We start from the raw sequence: 23,750 nt of genomic DNA, 5'->3' as shown, positions 1-23,750 counted from the left end.
TGACACGGCATTACAAATCCAAGCTCTAATTAAATAGAAAGAAAATATCAAATCCACATTGATGTAAAAGAAGAGAATTTCAAACAAAATTCATTTTTTTTCTTGAACAAACAAGTGTAAGACATCTATGTTATACTAATGCGTAGATTTTGTTTTTTTTGTTAGCACAGTCACGGAGTTGAAATTTCTTTTTTTTTTTTTTGATAAATAATCCAACACTACCATAACATCCAACCCAAAAAAAGCAAGACGACAATCATGAAGAACAAAAAGCTGTCTCTACAAGTCAAACTATGTCTTTGAAGGTCTTTGAATGAACTTGTTGAATTTAAACACCAGCAAAACTTGTCTTGCAACCTCCAATAGCATTAAGTAACAATATGCCTCAAAATTTGTAGAATCCACTAAAGCCATTGCCAATGAAAGCACCATTACATATAGCTTAAGCCTTCCTAGATTTGCTGGTGGCCAACTGTGATTGAGGCTCCTTTTTGACAGACTTCCTTCTCGGACAAAATCAACTCAATATGGCAGGGGGAAGACATGTAGGGGTTTATTCTTCCATGGGCACGATATGTGCGGTGTCTTTGTTTCTGTGCTTGATTCACTTGAATGTGAGAAATGAAAAGCGAATCCACATCCAAGCCTTTCACCTCTGCATTGCTTTCAGCATTCTTGAGCAAATCCAAAATGAAGCTAGCAGATTTAACAGGCCAGCGACCCTGTCCATTTGAATGCCTATTCTTGGCCTGAGCAGTATGCCCAACACCTCCACAGAAACGTGTAAACGGAATCACCTGCTTATGGGCCAAAACATCCTCCAAGTACCTCTTAGCCTTCGCTAAAGGCAGCTTCCTGATGGCATGCGCTGTTTCCCTTGTGTTCTTGAAATGAACACGGAGATCAGATCCCCTGGCTTTGCAGGACTTGGTAGGGTTATCGGGCTCCCTTGAGTACTTCACCATCTTTTCAGCATCAGCGGCGGGTGGCAGAAACGGAAGGGAATACTCCTGTACGGAGTTGAAATTGCACTAAAGATGTTAGTTCATTAATGCATAATCCAGGGATGAATGATGTTGAATTCATTCAAGCGTTTGTATTGTCAAATAATGACACTTCAACGAGCGAAATACTACTAAAGCCGAGGCTTCAAACACAGGGAGGGGTCTACGTGGCAATTTATACGTTTTTTTTAGACCAGATAGGCTACTTTAGTTTTTTTCTCTTTGGTTTCATCTGTTTTTGCAATCTAGCCTCTCGTTTTTCGACTGCAAGTTTGATTTTGAAAGTCAAACCTTTTCTTTTTTTCAGCTTTCTGTTGTTGACAAACTTTATTATTATTTTTTGTTTTTTTCAGTAGAAAAAGGGTGCGATTTAAGAAGGGGGAAGAAGTAGAAGAATTTAAATTTGAAATCTCTAAATTTTGAAATCTCGAGTTTAACTACTATATCAATATCTCCTTAGCAACAAACTTTATTAATTGTTTTTATGTTCATGGTTAATGCTGCTGGATATGATATATTTTTTTAACATGCTTAGGATGGTGCTCTTCCTTCGTTTGTTTTGAGCATTGGATTCCTAGAAGCATTAACGTAGTGAAGGCTGCACTCTTTGAATAATGACTGTCATCTTTCTATGTGTAAACCTCCTCAATCACAACTAGAGCCTTTCCAACATAGATCCTTTTCTTTTGAGGAAACCAATATAGCTCCTTTATTGACTAGATATGCATATGTGGATTCTGAAAGGGTCGCACATCACACAAAAAAATACACCGTGACCTAATGAATTTCTTGTTATTTGGCCTATAATAACATACATGACGCATGTGTTATGGAGACTAGAAAAGGTTGCACGCAATTCTTAGTTACTAAGTTTTCCGACTGTCATTATTTTATCTCTTTATCCTTATATTTAGGTATTTTCACCTTTGGCGATCTTTAAATATATCAAATGATAAAAATTAAGAATTGAGAGAGTTTTAATATGTCTACAACTTTCAAAATTAGGGTATTCATGCTACTACTAGAATCCTGTGTTAAAACTTTATGGTAACTCACTATCATAAAGATGGATTAATCTTTCATATATACACCATCAATGTAGACATTGACGGGTTTAGATGCATGCCACATATATAAAAATTAAAGTTCAAATTTAAAATCAAATTAAGTTGCATATATCCAAATATTATTGTATACAACTTATAAAAGATTAACCCCATGAACATATGTAATAACTTAGTAAGTGTTAGAAAGATTTCGGGTACTGATATGGTTGATCAAGCTGCCCTGACTTCAAGTGTTGATCTGATGAAGCTTCCAACAGATTCGTTTACTCGTGCAAAAGCTAAGAAAGTTAAAGAGTCACTTCAAGCATTGGATCGAGCCGTTCAAGATCAATTTGGACCATACAAACACTTAGAAGGTGTTGGACTTGCATGGAATGAATTTTGCATGTTGATCATGGTCGAGGAAATGAAGAATTGATGGATTCGCGCTTGGATCCATTGGATTCGTCCATGGATTGAGTCATGGATCCCATCCCTTCAAGCATTTCATGTTGTTTTTATTCTTGGTTCGCTCTTTGCATCCAATCCGAGCGTGAATCTGACCACTGATCTTTGCGTGGATTTGATTCGGATAAATTTTAGGGTTTTTCTTTATTTTCATACAATTTGTTAAGATTTTGCTTAATTACTCAATTATTGATTATTAGGAACACTACAAGAAATTTGCCCTTTTTTGACAACAAAAAGTAGTCACTAAAAACCAAACTGTCATCATTATACGAGTACAGTGACGACTTTTTCCATTGTCACGTGGTTGTCACTGATTTTATGTCACAAATAGATCAATGTGACAGCCCTGTGAAAGTCGTCTCAAAATCTTGTTATTCAATGACAAGGACAAAGTCGTCACTAATGATTATCATTCTATGACGACTTTTCTTGTCACTGTTTCACATTTTTTTTGTCATAAATGTAGCAAAAGTCGTCACAAATTTGAAGTCTACAGTGATGACTTGGACTCGTCACTATCAGTCCTAGTATTCAGCGACAAAAATAGTCGTTACTTAGTGAACTTACATGTTAGTGATAACCTTTGAAGATTGTCACTGAGTTTTGTCTTGAAGAGCTACAATTGATCATTACAACTATGGCAGTGTCACGGCATTTCCAACAATTATAGTAGAACATTCAATTTGATAATAGACTTAGTGAACTTGCATGTTAGTGACAACCTCACTGAGTTTTGTCTTCAAGAGTTGAAATTGACCATTACAAATATAGAATTGCCATGGCATTTTCAACAATTATAGCAGAACATTCAATTTGACAAAAGGCAAAATCAACATAGAATAAAGCCACAAATTCATATATATGGCCATAAACATTTGTAAATTCATCAAAACAAAAGTAAACCACAAATGTTGGGTCCCAAATTCCACATAATCAGTACATATCCTTCCCAAAATATAGAGTACTAGATTTCTAAACTAAAGCATAGACTGCAGCACCAATGTTAAGACTTCAACCATCTCTATCATCATATCCAAGAGCCTCCTCATGATCAATATGAAGCTAGACTGCATTGAAAATAAACTATTAAATGCATTAGAGTAAACTTTAGTAAGAAAATATGCTATTACAACCTTACACTACTGAATTTGAATGAATAGTCATACAAAAAAAGACTTCCTTCACCATCATCTTCCCTGTTAAACTAATTTCCCCCCCCCCCAAAAATCCAGTCACAAATATTTAACTACACATTACAACCAGAAATAAGTATGACATTTTCACATGATTATCTATAATTAATGTGAATCTGTATAATAAGATGGTAAAAAAACATGTGACATATTCATATCCTTAAAACCTTTGATCGAGAGTATAATAAGATAGAACTAGTGGGAATGGAAAAAAATGCTAAAATGCATACTTTTGCTAACTTAGACAATCGTCCATGAATTTCATTTGGAAGGAACAAGGAATAGAACTGTTAAGTGGCAGCAACCATGAATCTGTTAGTGTTGTTCTAGTTGCATCCTTTAAAAGAGAGACCGACAAGTGATTCGAACATGGGTCGGTGGAAGAGTGTCATTTGATTTGGTTTGAGTTTCCATGGATTCTTTAGCTTTTAGTCACTATACCAAGAATGCCTAGTGATTAATTGGTTGTCTGAGTAGACTGGACAAAGGCAAGAAGCTAAGAACTATTAAAAAGAAAGTCATTTTTTGCATACAATGCAAAAGCATTAATGTGTAGTTGACGGGTAGAATTTATCTATTGGTCGAGAATGAAGATCAGAATTGGAACAAGTTTCTAATTAGATTATGTGTTTGTTAATAGCAACTGATTGACTTTTCCATAATCAACAAGGGAAAAAGCAGAAGCTATCTAGTAAAAGCTCACGTTCAACAAGGAAAAACAATATATTAAAATATAGTTCAAAGAAGTTACCTAACAAGTAATGAAAAATCAGAAGAATAGAGGTATAAATGCCCCTAATTATCTCTTGAGTCTAGTGTAAAGCAGCTGCAACAAAGGCAATGTTGGTTCATAGAGACAGGTCAATGAATCTAAACAAAAACCAAAGAAATCATTCAAGAAACCAGTATAGAACCTACAAGTATACTTGGAAATAGTGCAATGAGACAGTATAAATTAAAGCATACAGCAGAGACAATAGCCAATCCAGCAATTTGCACCAGAAGCAGAGACAATAGCCAGTTCATCAAAAGCAGCCATTAACAAATAAAAACATTAGAAGTAGCCATTCACGGTTTGAAGACATAATTTTAATGCTTACCACAACAAAAGAAGCAGAGATGAGAGCAATATATCACTTCAGCTCAGCTGTTCTACACATGTTAACATCAACTGTGGCAGATGAGAGCAATATATCCTAGAATAAAGTAAAGCTCAGATGAAAAGGCTAAATATTTCTTCAGCTCTTACATCAAAACCACATAAATCTCAGGGTCATGCAACAAAAACTAAAACAATAAACCAAACTGCAAGCAGTAAACATTCAAGAAAAGCTCACAACTTTGGGTTTTTAATTTGGGAATTTATCCATCACATCAATGGCATTCAGAATTTTTGCATCTTTGACGGAGATTTTCAAAGCCGTCATATTTACAAGGAGTATAGTTACTTTTTCACCTATGACCAAAGCACATCGAAAAGCAAAAAAGTCAAAGTGCCCTATCCTGCCTTGTTTTTCATATTTATAAGGAATATACTTATATTTTCGTTTATGGGTTTAGCACTGTGAGCAGAAAAAAATGCCCAAATGGGTATCCTCCTTTGCTTTTCATGATTTATTTGATTCCCTAGTGGACAACTAGAATAACATGCGGAGGAAATATGGAGTATTTTGAACTGCCCCTCTGTCACGAATCTTCTAACATTCATGCATACAATAGACATTTAGGCTCTTTAGAGCAACATAAACTTGTAGTCTTAAAAGTAATCACTCTAATCAATTGGCTAAAATGTAATTGGAGTATAAAACAAAGCAAGGCAGCAGGCCTACGTGGCCTTATGATCATCTTGCTAAATGCTAAATCTCATATTTCAATAGAAACAAAACATCCTAAAAAAGCGGATTAGCATGGTTTGGTCCCGAGACAGATCAGCATCTTCTGATGCTGTTATTACTATGCTCTAGTGCAGAAGTAATGTGTAATATGAGACGTGCCTGAATGTTAAATCACGACCTAGTTCTAGTTCGATGTTTCATGTGAAATGGTTTAGTACAAGAAAGACCTTGTGTATCAAAAATTGCTATGTCCCTCACTTCATGTGGTATAGAAAATTGATTTCAGATGCTATTTAAGACCGAGGCTAATCTGATAGTGCACGCATCTGATTGAACTTTTGGGGAACAAGAACATGAAATTTCCTTTTTGTTTTAGAATTATGTGGCTACACTTTAAAAACTCTATAGATATAAGGAAAGAATGATGGGTGAATTAACCACACTGAGATCTCCTCGATTTTTATTTTATTTAAGAAATCAACATAATTAACAAAACAGGGACCCAAAGAGAAAGCTCAAAAGCCCAAAAAAGCACACAGACAAAGCGCAAGACATTAAAATGTAATTAGATATGACATTTGGCAGTGGAAGGCAAGCAAATTTCCATCACTAAAAGTTAAAAAAACAGAAAAATGAAGAAAGTTATATATATGTGCCTAGAGGGTATAAAGGGGTTGCATGACAGTCAATTTTAAGATGAGATTGTGAAACAAAGAAGCCAGAATATCGGAAAACATTTGGCAAACTTTTACAATCAGAGATTAAGGTTACAAAGCAGTTGTCAAACAAAGGAAAATGGATGTTTTTCTTTTAAAGATCTTCTTAATGATTTGAGGACCAACTGCTCGGCTTGACACAAATAAGGACTTTTAGCCAAGATGGTGGCATTTTTTGCATGAGAAGTATCCCAAGTACTTTAACAGGAGATAGCATACTCCTTTAGCGAATTAAATTGTTTTGTTAACTGACTTGCAAAAAGTTGGAGGAGAATTCATTTGTTCCAGCACGGCTCTTTGCTGCCTCCAGTTAATGCTGGACCACATTAGCCACAACAAAAGACCTATTGTTAAGCCAGATTTTGTGTGAACAATAAAGGAAGAAGCCTGTAATAATTACAACTCTAAGCTCCACATTTGGATCTTACAGAAAAAACTGTTGTGTCCGTTAAGGAAAAGGAAAGGTCGTGAACAGTTGAAGTCTAAGCTTCAAAATGCACTGCAATTGAGGATAAACATAGGATTGTCCAATTCTCTGTTTGTTTATCGATTTTTTGGAAATGTTACATTGACCAAGAATGTCATGCTACAACATTGAAATAATTAACTGAGTATTTTTCTCTAAGAAAATTTTAAAATTTAACGTGATGCTTTCTTTTGTCAAGAGGCAAGTACCACCCCCTTTGTTCCTCTTCATAAAGAAGCTAGCACTATGTTGAAATATTGTGAATAAAAAGTAAAACTTTGTCACTCAAAATAAATTCTTAGCATGGTAGAATAAACAGAATTGACCTAGTTACCACGAGAAGAAGATAACAAACAATCAAACTGACAATGCCAAGATCAATAGGAAAGGACCAAATCAATCCTGATTGACCAAATCAATCCTAATGAGTATCCAGACAAGATATGTATAATAGAAACGAAAGCAACATGACAAGAGAAAGCAACACATCATCTAAAGGCATCTGTAAAAGATTGTGCAGTGCAATGCATATGTCTTATAATCAGCACCTAATAAGCTTCTTGAAGACACTTAACTCCCTAACATATAATGTTCATGCTCTCAATTTTACCGAATGCATGGCATCCATCACAATCTTGTCTTTGTTCTTGTTACTAGCTGCCGATATTAAAGCTCATGTTAATGCACCCCCAATCATTGCATTCTTCTGGAAATGGACAAAGGAAACAAGAAAAACAGCTTAAAACGACCATATAAACTGAACAAATTCACTGTACAGAAAGATCATATAAGAAAGAATGATTAGACCGTGAAATCCAGCCAAATCAAAACAAAACATGTCAATGCAGACAAGAACTAGAGACCCTTCCTTCCAAGATTCAGCTCAAGATTTAGCTCACAACCCACCCTTCCACTTCATTTCACTCTCACAACTCAACATTCAGCTCACACGACCTATATTGGACAGAAAATATCGAAAATAGATGGAAAATATTGAGATTATTTACCTCAAATTATGCCGTGACAACCTTAGGTCTTCGTTTCCTAAAGATTCAATCTTCAAACTCTGGCTTTTCCCCAAAATTCATGGTCAATTTTCTGTGCTCTTGCCTTGGATCGAATCAGAGTTCACACCGCCCGCCCTCAACAAATAGGAGGCGTGGGGCGCATGATACACATCGGTACTCCAGTGCATTTCTCGGTCTGAGTCACGGCCTTATTGGGTAGAATGCCTTCCGTTGTGGGCTACCAACCCACCCTGAGTACCGAAATGGGGGCTCACGAACGATTGCTTGCTGCGCCCTCCGGCTCAACCTGTGCAGCTTATCATCCGGATGGCATCAAATGCCGGTGGCGGTTAGCATTCTTTATGGGGCAGCAAGCAAGGACATGAGGATAGAGGCTTCGGATTCCTTATCACCACCCGAAGAAAAGAGATTGAACTGGCCAGCAAGCAAGTGTTGCTCCAAATTAGGGATTTTTGCTATCTGCTACTCTACTAAAGCTGCCCAAATCTTTTGGGTAGCACAATTTAGGGATGATTAGGGACGAAAATGGTAGCTTAGAGTGATTTTCTCTGTAATTTCAGCAAGACGATAGTGGAGAGAAGGAGAAGATGATGGTGTCTAAAGGCAAAGAAAGAGGGAAATGAAGTTTTGTCTGAAATTTGGCTAAGTGTTGTTGTGTGTTTTTCTTCCAACTCTAAGACAAACGATGTCGTTTTTGCTTCTTTTAGAATCCCGCCTCTACTCCTTCAATTTTTTACTTCCCGCTTCCACTATTGCTAAGACAAAAGTAACGCCTTCTCTATCTAAATTATTGAACCTTTTTTTTATAAAAATAATGCCTTCTCTCTCTTTTTCTTTTCCCAATCTTTGTGTAATTAAGATTGTTTATTATTTTGAGCTTTTTTAGCTCACAAGTTGTATTAAAACTTTTTTTTGTTGTATTAAAACTTTGGAATATGAAAATTTAGTGTTTTTGAATTTTTTTTACTAACATAGGTTTTTTAGTATCTCTACAAAAAAAAAATGTTCAAAAACTAAAAGGCTTATTAAAAATATGTTTATGATTCAAAAAAAGATCTTTCAATGCAAATATTTTTGGTATCAATTTAATAATTTTATCAATTATGCATGAATTGTGGTCTGAAAAGACCTAACAATCTGTTAAGTTGATCAAATAACCAAAATAGTTTGCTACTACATGCATGAAACACTAAATGTATTTGGTACAAGTATCAATTCATAAACCATAAACAATTTGACTAATGTAAATTGTAATTAATAATAAACTCCAGTCATGCAATTGTCAAGATTTTTACTTAATTTCATATTAAATTTTATTATTCTTTCCCATTATTTTCGCACTATGTTAATTAGTAATTTCCCATATGTTGTCAAAAGAAATAAATAACGAATCCATGATATTTTTTAAATTTATAACAATTTATTAGCTAAGTTTGGAACAATTAAAAATATGGGTACATTTTTATTACAATACCTTCCTCATTTTGCCAATGATAAACACAGTGTAAAGTGTAAAGCATAGGGTACCATAATAGAATTAACGAAATTGATTTATCACATATGAGGCTAAATTGCAAAAGATAAGGTGTCATGGTAGAGTTAATGAGATTAGTTTACCACATATAGGGCTAAAATATAAAAGTTAGGATGTCATAACATAATTAATAAAATTTATTTACAAGATATGGACCTTATTAAAAAATTAGGGTGGCATATGGGGCTAAAATGTAAAAGTTAGGGTGTCATAACATAATTAATAAAATTTATTTGGGCAAAAATGTAAAAATTAGGGTGTCATAACATAATTAATAAAACTTATTTACAACATATGGGCCATATTGAAAAAATTAGGGTGGCATAGTAGAATTAATGAAAGTGAGTTAGGAACAAGCACTTTACATAGTGACGACTAATTGTTGTCACTAGTTCTGAACCAACTACCCTATTGTGACGATATTGTAAGTTGTCACTGTAGGGCCCATTTCAGTGACAACGCTTTCCCAGGTCGTCACAATGCAAACCTAAATTGCAAAAAATAAGGTGTCATTGTGACGCCCCGAAAAAAAACAAGAGTTTGAGAACCCGGAAATTTTCTAATTTTCTAGGGTTTATTTTATTTAATCGCCCGTCTTTTCTACATTTTCTTGATTAGAAAAATTCCCCAGATAAAGTTTATGAGCAAAAATAGTTTTAAAATGATTTTTCTAGTATCGGTTAGTTTTTGAGAAATTAAAAGCGTATTTTGGACGTGGGACCCGCAAGTGCGGTAAATGCATTATATTTTTGACAACTTGTTGGATTTTTGTATTAAGTGACATTATTGTACAAAGTGTTAAGATATTTGTATTGGAGAGACAAAAAGATAAGTTTTAAACCTAAAGGTGACAAGTGTCACCATTTGATTGGGCTTACCTTAAGACCTTTCTTACCATTGACTTAAATAACCAAAAATGACCCAAAATATCTTCATTTCTAAGCTTCATATGGCTGACCACCTTCAAGCAATAAGGGAAGAAAAGCTCTCCAATTTCTTTGCTCCAAGCTTGCTTAATCTTCACTTTTAACCGTTTAATTTTAGTTTTACTCCATAAAACCTCTTCACTTAGTGTTTGTGAGTTGTTTGGTGGAGTTGTTTGGAAAGTTAAGGTGACCAATAGCTCTCTCTCTCTTGTGTTCAAGGTAAGTTGTGAAGAACCACCCTCCTCCCTTAATTGATGCTTAAATCATGCTTAGAGGTTGTATGAGATGCAATTTTATGGATTAAATCTTGAGTTTTGGTTGAATGATGAAGTTTTATTATTTTTGGGGATTTTTCTGTTTTAATATAAGCATGATTGTGTGGCTATCTATGATGATTGGAAATGGTATATAATGATTCTAGAAGGTGGAAAAAGTGGAAGATTGCAAGTAAATTCTGTTTTGGAAGAAATCTGGAAAATTAGGGTTCTTGGTTCTTCATTCTGTCCGAAATTTTTGGTCCTAGATATAGGCCGAATTGGCCTTGGCTTAAAACATGAAAGTTGTAGGGAATGATATTTTAAATGTGCCTACAAAATTTCAGGTCAATCGGAGTAGTGTAGAATGAGATAAGCCGAAATTACTATTGCTGTTCTGGGTTCATCAGGATGTTAGAACTGCGTCTGAAATGGGTTGTTTTGACTGGAATTGCTTTGGATTTGGTTGTTGAGGTCTTCTGATGAAATGTATCTTGATGCCCTAGCTACCATATGGCTTTGGAATTTCTGCATTTGGACCTGTTTAGACTGATTTGTACTGATTACAGTATAGTGTGATTTGCAAACCTGCAATTACGGTTCTGGTTTGGTATTTTGCATATTTGACCTAGTTGTGCTAGGATTTGGACTGAGTGGCCTTCTACATTGTTGTAGCCCTGGTTCTTAGCTTCGAAACGGTGGGTCTTGGACATCCATCCGATACTCGTAGTACCTTTGGTACCATTACCGCAAAATGACGTCAAAACTGTTTTTCTGGTTTGAGCTAAACTTTCATTTCCGGACTTTTCCCTAGCTTGACTTGTACTAGTACTACTTGGAGCTTGCTGAATGGCTATTGGATGAACTTGTTGTTGTGTGTGTACCTTTGGGACTGGCTGAGGATATAATGAAGTCGTGATGGCTGGAAACGTTAGCAAATTCAGGGGAAATGCTGTCCGAATTTGGAATGGGCTTGATTGCTTTGCGTTTGTGCTTTAGGGCTTGGACTTGAGTGAAGTAATGCAATATGATGGATGGTTTCAGAGCCGTGGAGGTGAGTGACCTCAAACTATTTCTAAAATTATTTATGAACCATTTCTTGCATTATTTACTTTTGAACTGTTTTCAAAGTTACTTTTGGAACTGTTTTCTTGCATATCATGCGTGCTTGCATATCAGTGTCTTGTTATTATTGATTTTGCTTTCAATGATTGTTAAAACGAGTTTTCTAGGCGAGTGTGTACTTTATCGCACTCGACCTAAATAAATATGAAAGTTTCAATGATTAATGATTAAATGCTACTTGCGCATGAATGTAAGCCTTTTGGGCTGAACTAGCCATTGCCCCTTGTTACCGGTCGTCTCGAGCCAGAAGCGGACTCGGTCGGGCGACTAGGAACTTGGGTGAACGTTTCGGTATACTCGAGTATTACCTTGTAGGTTGGTGGAGCCTGGCCAAAAACCAGGGACGGGGTGAATGAATGCACGAATGAAACCCAATGAAATGAAATGACAGGAGAACGAACGTATCCTTTTCATGAATATTACTATTGCTTTCCATTGTAAATGTTTCTTGAATTATTGATACTCCATATTGAAATGACATTATTGAAATGAACGATTGTGAAACTGATTTGATAACTGATTTTACTGGTTACTCGCTGAGCTTCTAGCTCACCCCAAAAATATTTTATTCCCCTCCACAGGGCTCAAGGCGAAGGAGTGGCTTGTAGTGTTTATCATGGATTATATCATGTATGGATTGAACTTGGATTTCCTTTTGTGTAATCGTTCATATTGGGATTGTATTGAATGTTTAGAATTGATTGGATGTGTAATAGTCTAGCTTTGGACTTCCTCCTGTATAATAGTTGGTATCAAGGATCAGCGTGGCGCAGTGGAAGCGTGGACGCTTCGCTTTTGATATGTAATTCATGAGGAATTTGATGTAATATATGAGATTTATATTGTAATATTTGAGGTTTATTCTTGTAATTCATTTGAGGATTGTAGTGAACGACTGAGTCCCGGCGAGAGTTGGGCAGGCGGCCCGCCGAACCCTCTGGTTCGTCTTAGGGGGAGGTGGGGTCGTTACAGTCATGGTAGAGTTAATGAGATTAGTTACCACATACGGGGTTCAATTGTAAAAGTTAGGGTGTCATAGTAGAATTAATAAAATTTATTTACAACATATGGGCCATATTGAAAAAATTAGGGTGACATAGTAGAATCAGTGAAAGTGAGTTAGGAACAAACACTTTGGATAGTGACGACTAGTTGTTGTCATTAATTCTGAGTAGACAACCATGTTGTGATGACATTTTAAGTTGTCACTATAGGACCTATTTCAGTGACAACCTATTTTACAGTCGTCACAATGGTGATCTCCCGCCACACCGGCTAGTTGCGCGCCATCCATATTCTGACGACTTATCCAGTGTTGTCACTGTTGACGTGTGTACCCACAGTCAACTATGACGACATCAAAAGTCATCACTATATTTTCTCAATTGTGACTAGTTTCTCTTTTGTCACTGAGAATGTTGTCACAAAAGGCCAAATTTCTTGTAGTAGAGAAAATTGGCCAGTTATACTAGCTATATGTGCCATTAGATTAGTTATTTAATTTCAATAAGTGATGCAATCCATGTCTGATTCAGATTTGGACTAGTTTAGGACCTTTGGCTATAAATGGCCTTGCTTTTACTTTGTAAGGGTTTGACAATTTTCCAGCAAATAAGATTGAGAGAGAGTTCTCTTTGGCCTCTTCATGATTGTGGTGTCATTCTACCTAATTCCACTATCAAAACTTGAGTACCATTAATTTAGATCCTTGGCACTTGTCGTATTATGGGTTACGTAGCAAGTCAGATGAAGTTTGTATCAACTGGCATCGGAACTAGTTGAAGGTATTAAGTTATATTCCTTTATTTTGTTGTTCGAGTCAATTTTGCTTCTTTGTGTCACTTCATTCTTCTAGGGTTTCTTGGTGAATTGTGTATCATCTTTCTTGTGTGTTGTCTTTTGTCCAAAAAAAAATGTTATTGTTCACGGGTAGTGTTTATCATTATTACTATTCATTCACTGCTCACCATCACTGTTCATCCAGGGTACTGTTAATCTAAAGTTATTGTTCATCCTTAAAAAAAATTTTGTCCAAAATGTTCGGAAAAAAAAATCTTGGATGTCCATTTGTGTTTCTTGAATCTTTCTTGATTGAATTCTAGAAGTTCTTGAAGATCTTGAAACAATCTTTAGAGTTTCTTGAATTCTTGATCTCAAATTTTTTGAAATTTGAAAATCTTGAAACAAACTTGGAACTCTAATTTGATTCTTCAAAATTTGAGGTTTATCTTGATTGCTTTTTGAAGCTTAAATCAAACTCTTGGTTTACTTGAAATTCTTGAGTCAACTCTTGAAGTTCTTGAAAGTTCTTGATGAACCCTAACAATTTCTCGAAATTCTTGGAAAGTCTTGAATGATCAAGCTATTTGGCCATCTTCTTGATTCAAATTTGATTGAAATGACTTGTTGATCCTCAAATCTTCAAGAAGATCAGGTGAACATGTATTGGAAACAAAAACTCAACCATTTGTGGCTGGAAAACTTAAAGAAATAGCCGCATACCTTAGTTTCCTAATCGAAATTGGAAAATAGCAAATCAATTACCTTTTGCATCTTTTTTGGCGAAATACCAATTGGATTGGGGCAAATTAAGTTTTCAATCATCAAATCTTGAAGTGAAAGGGTTGTGCAATGAATTCAAGCCCTTCAAATTCCTAGAACACTTTGAATCTACCCAACAAGTCCATTGGAACCCGATTGGTGTCTCACTCTTTCCCTTTTCTTTGTGTCATTTTTCTAGCAAATCTTAGAGTCATTTGAGTCTTAGGTTATATCCTATCCTTAGCCTATGTCAATTAAGTTCCTTTTAAACCCTAGTTGCAAGTCACATTCTAGTTAGTTCTACTGATAGTTGATTGAATCACCTTGGCAGATATGATTTCTTCAAGAGAAGTGATCAAGGGCCTTGAGAACTACTAGGTGAGTCTATTGGAGTGTTATATCTTTGAGTAATACACGAGGGTTGTAGGGAGCACATGAGGAAAAATCTTTTTTTTTTTGTTTTACTAACACCTTTGTAGGGAAACTTAAGCATTTCTAAACGAGAAGGATCGTCAACTTTTGACCCTAAACTCAATAGAGGCAATGACTAGCCTAATGTGTAAATTGTTGAAGGAGGAATTTGAAAACTTAGGTTGATCAATCCTTTGTTGTGATAATGTGATGATGCAGAAAAATTATTTTCTCACTTCCCAACTATTTGCATTTCTATTCAAATTATATTTTGTAAAATTTGCATTCATTAAGTGATTTACTTGTTAATTGATAAATGAGTTTCTCTTACTTGCTTATTTTAACTTTCGAGCGATTAATTTCTTGAAAATTGTTGATTTTGTGACTTATTAGTAAATTTAGCCAAAACCTTAGAAGAATATAAGTTGAATATTAGTGAAGTTAAGAAAAAATTTTGGAGTTAAAAGAAGGTTAGAAAAGCTAAGGGTTGATAGCAAGAAACTTAAGTGAAAGACACTATTTGGATACTATTCAAAGTTGACTTTAAAAACCTTTCTTGTGGCTTGTATATTAGCTCCAAAAACAACCAAAAGACCTTCATTTTCTCCTGTTGGCTGGCCGAAATTGAGAGAGGGAGGGAGAGAGAGAGAGAGAAAGTTCACTCTTCTTGAAATTTTTGAAGAGCCAAGCTTTCCTTCCACCAATCTACTTGCACTTTTGGAAGATCTTGAGAGGAAAAGGCTCCTAGGAGTTGATCTTGCCATCTTCTTGGGTTAATCTTGCTAGGGTATGAAGCTTTGAAGAGGTAAGTGACTAATCTACTTCATTCTTTTGCTTTTCATGGGCAAAATTTTAGCTTTACCTTCCCTGAATTTGTTGCTTGTTTGCACACTTGTACTGGAAAAATTTTAGGAAATTTGATGCTACTTGACTCTATGTATGTTGGTTGAAGTATGTTGAAAATTTTGTAAGAAAATGAAGTGGTGATATGGGTTATCTTAATGGAAAAAAGTAGAGTTGCAAAAGATGGAAAATATGGCCTAAGCTGGCCAAATTTGCAAGTGAAAACTCTAGCTTTAATTTTCTATTTTGAAAACTATTTTGTGTGGAATTTAGCTCAAAAGGATCTATTGGACTTTGATCTTGGTATGTATAATGTTTTAAATCAAAAATTTGAAGTTAAAAGGGAGGAAAGTGAGATTTTCTTCAAGGTTTAGTGGTTGACAACTTTATGGATTGATTTGACTTTGGATCCTTGTTTTAATGAAATTTTGGTTGGTCTAGTTCAAGAAACCTTATTAAACTTTGATCCTTGTTTGTGAAATGGTTTTGGGACAAAAACTACAAACGTAAGTAATTGAAAAAAATGGACTTTTGCTATGATTTGTTTGCCAGAAAGCTTGTAAGAGTGGAAAGCCTTGTTCAAACTTTTGAAATGCTTTTGCCCTAATGGGAAGTTGTATTTTTACCTGAATTGTCGATTTGAAGGCCTGAATGGGTTGAAGTGTCTATGACACTAAAGTTGGCTAATTTGAAAACAAAGTTTTCGTGCTAATTTGAACCCTTAGTATTCACCAAATCAATTCACTTAAATGTTGTATTTGTCTGTCAGGGTTTCAAACTAAGCGTACAGGCGATCCTTCTGTAGATGCTTAAGTGCTATTTGGTGAGTGTTCTAAGTGCATGGTAGCTGTAGACACCAAAATTTCAATTTTTAAACTTTATTTATTTAATTAATTTAATTTTACCTTTATTTGATTATTTAATTCAATTTTAGTTTTTTCCCTTTATTTTTATTTTAGTATTATTATTATTTATTATTTATTCTTGTTTTCATGTTTATTATTTTATTTTAATTGATTTAAGGTTGCAAATAGTAATTCATGTTTATTTTTATTTTGGTACATTAAGATTCATCATTTTCTTTTCTTTTTAAAGCATTTTTTACACTAATTTTTAGAAAAAGGCAATCCTTAATAAAGATTCATTTTATATTTTTCAAATTCAATTTTTACTAAGTGAAAAGGCATTTTGCAAGGTAATTTAAAATTAGCATTTATTTATCCTAAATTGATTTTTGAAAAAAACAAAAGGAAAAAAAGAAGAAAAAAACAAAAAATAAGATATAATGACAATAAGAAGATAGGTGGCACACTTGCATGTTGAACAAGTGTGTTAAATAGGCATTAGACAAGTGGTTGGGGAATTATAGGACAAGTGTATAGGGAGGGGGTAGGTGTCAAAAACATTTGGTGGCTTAGGAAATTTTGGGGGAAAATAAAAAGGAAAAGCAAAAGAGAGAGCTACGGGGACTTGAGGAGGGAGGCAAGAAAAAACTGAAAAATAAAAAAGGGAGCGGTGAAGAAAACAGGGGAGAAAAGGGAAATCGGAAAAAATTGGGAGAGGGCTTCGGACAGCTTACGAGAGAGAGAGGCCGGGAGGACGAAGGAGAGAAAATCTAGGAAAAACAAGAAATCAAACAAAGGAAAAGAAAGGGGCGGCGGACGGAGGGGCGGAAGGGTAAGGAAAAGAGGAAAACGGAAAATTGGGAGAATAGCTTCGGGTGGGGAATCAAACGAGAAAGAGAACAAGAAAGATAGACGAAAGGAAGAAGGAATCAAAGGCCAAGAGGCCTGGCTACATGAAGAAGCTGCCGGAATTGCCGCACTTGCGAGGAGCCGCCACTACCTCGTCGGAATCCACCACTGCCACCTGCGAATCTTCACCGTGAGAGACCACTGTAAGTTATCACCTTCCTTTACATTTTGGTCTTCTTCCAAGCACAGGCCATGAAAGTTTTCAGAGCATGTCTGCCGTGAGCATGTTGTTTCAATTTCATGTTGATTGTTCATGGTTTTTTGAATACACATGCTTTGTATGATGATTGGACTGGAATTTCTAAGTCTCTGACAAATTTTTGGGCCGATTATAGTTTCAATGCATCAAAGAATTAGTGAAATTTCTAATACCCCCAATCTGTTCGATGAAATGCCTAGCTGAAAATTCTTATTGAAAGATGTTTTGTTTGCATTTTTCGTGTGAAGGAACCGGCTAAGTCGGCCAATTCATTTCCTCACGTTTGAGAAATTTTGATGCATTGCTGTCTTGCATTTTTCTGTTCCTTATGCTTCCCATCGTATGAATTCGAATTAAGATTGGGAGAGGAAATTCTTGTGGGTTTCATTGTCTAATTGAGAATAGTTGAAATTGAAACCAATTTTCTGGTGCTGCTGACTGAAAGGGGAGCTGAAATGTTAACTGATGATAGCTCGGTGGAGAAGACAATTATTTGTCCAAAATTGCAATTTCAGTCCCTCCAGTTTGATTTTGTTTTCTGATTTAGCCCCAGAGTTCCCGAACTTCATAATTTTACCCCCAAAATTGTTATAATTCTTTCAATCAGGTCCCTGTTTTGGTTGTCTTTCAAAGCATCCGCATGAACATTTTCAGAATTTTGCAGTTTAATCCCTCAATTTTTTGCTTAATTATGCGATTACCCTAAAAACTTAATTTTCTTTCGATTAAGTCCTTATTTTAATTACAATTTGGTCCTTTTATTTTGGTTTTCTTTAATTTTGACCTTAATGTTTGTAATAATAGGGATTTGACTCCTAAAACTTTTTTTAAAAATTCTTTCAATTGGGTCCTTGTTTGTTTTAATTTGTCAAATATGGGTTGTTTACTCTTATGAGAATGCTTTGAGTGATTCAATTTCATGTTTATCTCCATTTCTTGTGGTTATTTGTTAATTAAAGTGATGCATTGACCTTTTCTTTATTTTTGGAAGGTAAATAAGTAACTTCACTTCATTAGGGCACCAATTCAAGAGAGGTACACTCTACTCCTTATTTTGATTTTTACTTGACCCTATATGCCCTGTGTGACTTTATGTGCTTAATTGCATGCCTTTTGGATGTTTTCATCTCATTTCATTTATTTATTCGCTTTATTTGTTTTAATTTTGTATATTTATTTTAGTTCAATTTTGATCATTTGAAAGGCATTTAAATGCCAAGTTGTAATAGTTAGGGGATTCAAGACTTGTATTTAGATAGAATATGTAATAGTTAGGGATTTATTTATTTATTTATTTATTTTATTCCTTTCCCCCCTTTAGATTGTAGTTAGGGCCCCAAGTGTAATAGTTAGGGCTTTATTTGCTTTAATTGTTTGTGTGTTTTGCATGCTTATGTGTTACGTGTTATCCGCTTTCTTAGGATCTTGCATATAGATTTCATGATTATGTGTTATGTGTTTATGTGATATTATGTGTTTACATGCTTTTATTATGTTTTACATTATTAGTTCGTTATAATTAATGTGTGACGTCACCACATTAGTCCAACGCTAGTTGTGGCCCCTTTTCTTGATTTTACACTAGTCCAACGCTAGTTGTGGCCTCTTTTTCCGATTTCTCACTAGTCCAATAGTGAGAACTCGTAGACATGGGTTAGTCCAACGCTAAACCCTTAGGGATCATTCACCCGTTAGATCATGATTGTGTGATAAAGTCACTTCATCTCATGCATGTTTTTCACTTTTTAGGGTTTTTACCATGTTGCATGACACTTTTCTTATATATGTAAATCTTTTATCCCATATTCCCTTCTATTTATATCCCCTATTCCGTATTTCCCCTTATATGTATATTTCTTACCTCTTTGTATGAAAACATGACATTAGACTTGCATTCCCATTTAAGAATTAGAACTAGGCTAGTACATTTGCATGATTAGATTGGGAAAACCCCTTGAATATGGGGTATGGACGAGTTTGGCTTTCTAGATTTAGCACACTCGTATTCCCTCTATTAAAGAGAAAATTGAAGTAACGAACATTAGATCCCCGCACCCGTTATGATGCATTCCTTTAGATCATGTATTTGTATATAATTATTTTTATTTTTCTTTCTTTTTACTTTTCTTTGAGTCTCATATTTTTGCACAATTCGTGACTTCTTCGAAAGTTTACTTTTGGGCATCGTAATTAATGCGATTTGCACCAATTAAAATTTGAAGAGACATATTGTGTGACGGCCCCACCCCCCCTAAGGCGAACCAAAGGGTTCGGCGGGTCGCCTGCCCAACTCTCGCCGGGACTCAGTCATTCACCACAGTCCTCACTTAAAATCTGAATAAATCACAAGAATAAATAGGGCAACGATCCAAAACTTAAAGCGAATCTTATATACATTGTCATCCCCAAATTGGAGTATAAAGATCGAATATACAAAGGTTCTCAATCCTTCATACGTCCAGCCCGTGCCAAGCACTAGGCGAGAACCACTACAAAAGAAACAAAAGAAACAAAAGAACTAGACTGGCTAGTCTATGCTCTCATTCTGCTCGCCGTCCCCTGTTAAGGAAAACAAAACTAAAAGGGTGAGCTAGTGAACGACTGAGTCCCGGCGAGAGTTGGGCAGGCGGCCCGCCGAATCCTCTGGTTCGCCTTAGGGGGAGGTGGGGCTGTCACATATTGCCCCTTTCGATATCCTCTTAGGTCTAGGATTGCATTCATGTAGTAACTCCAAATGTGATAAATTTTTAGGCTAAATTAAGAAAACTGATGACTAAATCACGCAACTAGCTCTAAGCTAGGTTGAAAGGGTACCTTGGATTTCATCCTTGCCTTCCCTTTCTTCAAATGTGACTCCCGAATCTTTTTCTCCGATTTTCGAAGACTTGGAATCGTTTAAAAAGGGTTTTCTTTAAAAATTCATATTAGCTAACTTGGTATACCTTAACTCAATACCAAGTGGCGGCACCTTTTTTTTTTATTAAAAATCCTTTTTAAACTATTATTTTTGGGTCAAAATCGTCGCACTTTTTAGTCCTATTTAGGCCTATATTTCTTTATTTATTTTCTAAAAATCAAAATCTCGTTTTCAATAAAAAATTAAACCAAAATCCATTTTCTATAAACACCTTTATTTTATTTTAAAAATGAGACGCGACAGTTGGTGACTCCACTGGAGATTTAGAAAGTTCGAGCATCCGATTTAGTCAATCATTTTCTTTTTCTAACTTTCTGATATATTACATTTGGAGGTTTTAGGTTGCATTTTTTTGTCTTTTTCCTTTCCCTTCTTCCTTTTTCTTAGGATTTTTGCATTTTCACGCTCGCACACCGCTATGTGATGAATGGATGGTTTATTTATTTACTTTTTGCTTGTATCGTGCTTGCATCTTGGGGGGTAGCTACCTTAGAACCGTCGACCGCATTTGATGGTATTATGATCTCTCCCCTCGAAAGGAAACACTTCATACGTGCATGCATTATTTTTTACCCTTTTTTCTTTTCTCGTGGGCGCCATTCCACATCTCCTCATAGGATTAGGATCGATTTCCTTAGGTAGGCGGATGGTGTGCACTGCGCCCATAGCGATGTCTAAGGGATCACTCGAGCCGCCGACTGAAGGCTTTAGGATTGATGACTCTTCGCCTTTTGGTCTGAGGGCTTGGGAGTCGAAAAGCTCATCGAGTCTAGATGCATTAGTGAGTCAAGTCTCATGCATCCATATTAGAAATACTCTAAGATAGAGTCAAACCTTACCTAACTAGGAACACTAGGTACGAGGGGAGGGGTTCCACCCTTTTTTCCTTATTTTTCTTTATTGCCTTTTATATCAATTGATTGCCACAACGTGTTATGTGTTGAATTAACATTTTCTTGTTTTCTTGTCTTTTGCATTCACAATGCTTGATATGTTAATGAGCTTGAGAAAATGATATGACTATGAACTGTCATTCTTTTGAACTTGTTGATGAACGGGCGAGTATGTACCTTATCGCACTCGACTCTACTGAATTGTTATTGCTATAAGTGAATGTAATATGATATTAATGATATGTGGGGGCCCGAAAACCCAATGGCTAGTTATTCAAGATTGAGCCGGGAATAGCTTGGTCAACTCGATTAGATAACATTGGGTAATGTATATGTGCTGGATCCATACTGTTCTGGGTATACTCGAGTAATACCAATCTTTGAAATTTTGTTAGTGTGCGGGTCCGGTAAAGGGTGAAAGGTGGACGGAGTGGTGTAAAATGGAGATTCTACATGGACATGAAAGTTGACGGAGTGTCAACTACTTGAATTACCACTTGATCGAGTGGTTGCCAGTGCTCAGTATCCTCACTGATTTACATATCAATTTTTATTGATGTGCTTATATGATACCTCTTGTTTATGTCTCTTGTGACTTAAATATGTGAATTAATTGCTTTTTTAAATTGCATATTTTTCTTAGACCTCACTGGGTACAAGCTCATGCATTTTCTTTTGTTTTCCTTAGCAGGGCTGGTTCGTGATTCGGGGAATTATTACTTAGCTTTTGTTTTTGTTAGACTAAGTGATTAGGGTACTACATTATTTTGAATGTGAATTGTAAGCTTAAACCCTCTTTTGTATTTTAAGTTGTTTCGACAGACAACTGTATGTATTTGTTGTATTTAGCGTATTTTGTGGTAAGATTGGATATTGAATTTCTTTTTGTGATTAGTTAACTAGTCCTGGTAAGAGATAGGCAGGCGGCCCACTGATACCTTAGCGTACGCCCTTGGGAGAGGTGGGGTCGTCACAGTTGGTATTAGAGTTTAGGTTTCAGAGTAATCTGGGTTGAATAGGGAACCTTGTAGATATGAAGTACTAGGAGTGATAGAATGACTTGTTAAAGTTGGAAATTGTTTAGGTATTGACTTTTAAGTGCTAGGGTTTAAATTTGGTAGGTAAGTCTAAGTTTCTTCTTCTGTTGTCATGGAAGACATAGAAGGAGGGAACAATGGTAATGAGGATTCGGCGTTGGGGACTTGGGCGTCGAATTTGGCCCTGTGATTGTTGGAGGATCTACTCGTATCCTGACCGAGTAGTCCTAGCTGTAGATGATGAGAGGAGGAGGTTAGTTGGAGCTAATCATAGGGCTCAGACTGAGATTCAGAGATGAGAGGCATCATGAGGATGCAGGCTGATAGGATCCAAGAGCTCTAGGAGGATATATTGATGGATTAGGACAGGACGAATGCTTTTAGAGAGCAGCTGTAGGCAGTTAATAGCCGCATCACTAGGGCAGTCAGAGAGATCAGGGATCGAGCTGGGGGTATCATTGACGAGTGTGGGGGGCGATTGGCGTTAATGCACCTGTGGAGGGTTAGGGCGACGGAGCCCCTACAGAGGGAGATGCAGCTAGTTCTACTCATGCGAAAGAGTCTGCTGGCTCTGTTATGGACTAGGATAGCGCACTTTGATAGTCCTTCCTTTTTGTGTATAGGGGATAGTCGATGTCGCGCCCCATTTTTAAAAAAAATAAAATTACAAGTTATAAAAATGAATTTTTTGATTAATTTTTTAATGAAAATGATTTTTTGATTTTTAGAGAATAAATAAAGAAAAATTGCGTAAAATGGGACTTAAAATAGGAGTCATCACTTGGAATTGAGTTAAGGTGTACCAAATCACCTAAACAATGAATTTAAAATAAAAATAGAGAAAACTCATTTTAGACGACTCCAAGTTTTCGAAAAATAAGAGAAAAGGGCTCGAGAGTCACGGTTGAAGAAAGGGAAGGCAAAGATAAAATTCAAGGCACCCTTTCAATCTAGCCAAGGGTAGTTGCGTGATTTAGTCAAAAATTTTCTTAATTTAACCTATAAAACTTATCATATTTGGATGTTGCTGTATGGATGTAAACCTAGACCTAATGGATATTGGGAGTGTCAAAATATCTCTTTAAAGTTTAATTGTTGCAAATCCCATTAATTGTGATGCCTAAAAAGATTCTTAGAAAATGTCACGAATATGCACAGAGTGAGACTCGAAATTATAATATATAAATATACGTGACATAAAAAGTGGAATGAAACATAACGGGTATGGGGGACTAAGATTCGTGACTAAATTTTTCTTTTTATAAAGGAGATATGAGCGTGTTAAGGCTAAGACGCCATGCTCGTACATTTCTCATATTTGAAGGGTACTCCCTAATCTAATCAGGCAAATGCACTAAGCTATTTCTAGTTTTTCTTAAATGGAATGCAAGTCTAAAATGTCATGTTTCGCACATAGGGATAAGGGATGTACATATAGAGGAAATATCATGTAAAATGGTAAAGATTCTAAAAATAGAAAATATGCATGAAATGTTGTGATTGTCATGCAAGCATGTGATTCTAGCGTGTGAGCGGTCTAAAGGATCTAGCATTGGA

At 35.7% G+C, this 23,750-nt stretch overlaps 2 long non-coding RNA genes and 1 pseudogene across 2 annotated transcripts; 1 reads left to right on the top strand and 2 right to left on the bottom strand.

Annotated features, from left to right (window-relative positions):
* Nucleotides 1–319: 319 nt before the first annotated feature.
* On the bottom strand, nucleotides 320–1,025 carry LOC113712765 (large ribosomal subunit protein uL22y-like; annotated as a pseudogene).
* A 2,331-nt stretch (nucleotides 1,026–3,356) lies between these two features.
* Nucleotides 3,357–8,418, bottom strand: LOC113711847 (uncharacterized). The gene is made up of 3 exons (XR_003453165.2): nucleotides 7,739–8,418; nucleotides 4,815–4,910; nucleotides 3,357–3,588 (listed from the first exon to the last, which is right to left on the bottom strand). It is a non-coding gene; the product is annotated as an uncharacterized lncRNA (long non-coding RNA).
* Nucleotides 8,419–16,856: 8,438 nt separating this feature from the next.
* On the top strand, nucleotides 16,857–22,009 carry LOC140015488 (uncharacterized). Its single transcript, XR_011822116.1, has 3 exons — nucleotides 16,857–17,290; nucleotides 18,338–18,381; nucleotides 21,848–22,009. It is a non-coding gene; the product is annotated as an uncharacterized lncRNA (long non-coding RNA).
* Nucleotides 22,010–23,750: the final 1,741 nt, after the last annotated feature.

Source organism: Coffea arabica, chromosome 10e, assembly GCF_036785885.1.
Source record: "Coffea arabica cultivar ET-39 chromosome 10e, Coffea Arabica ET-39 HiFi, whole genome shotgun sequence".
Taxonomy (NCBI): domain Eukaryota; kingdom Viridiplantae; phylum Streptophyta; class Magnoliopsida; order Gentianales; family Rubiaceae; genus Coffea; species Coffea arabica.
Note: the sequence above shows the minus strand (reverse complement) of the source record. Positions and strands in the feature narration are given on the sequence as shown.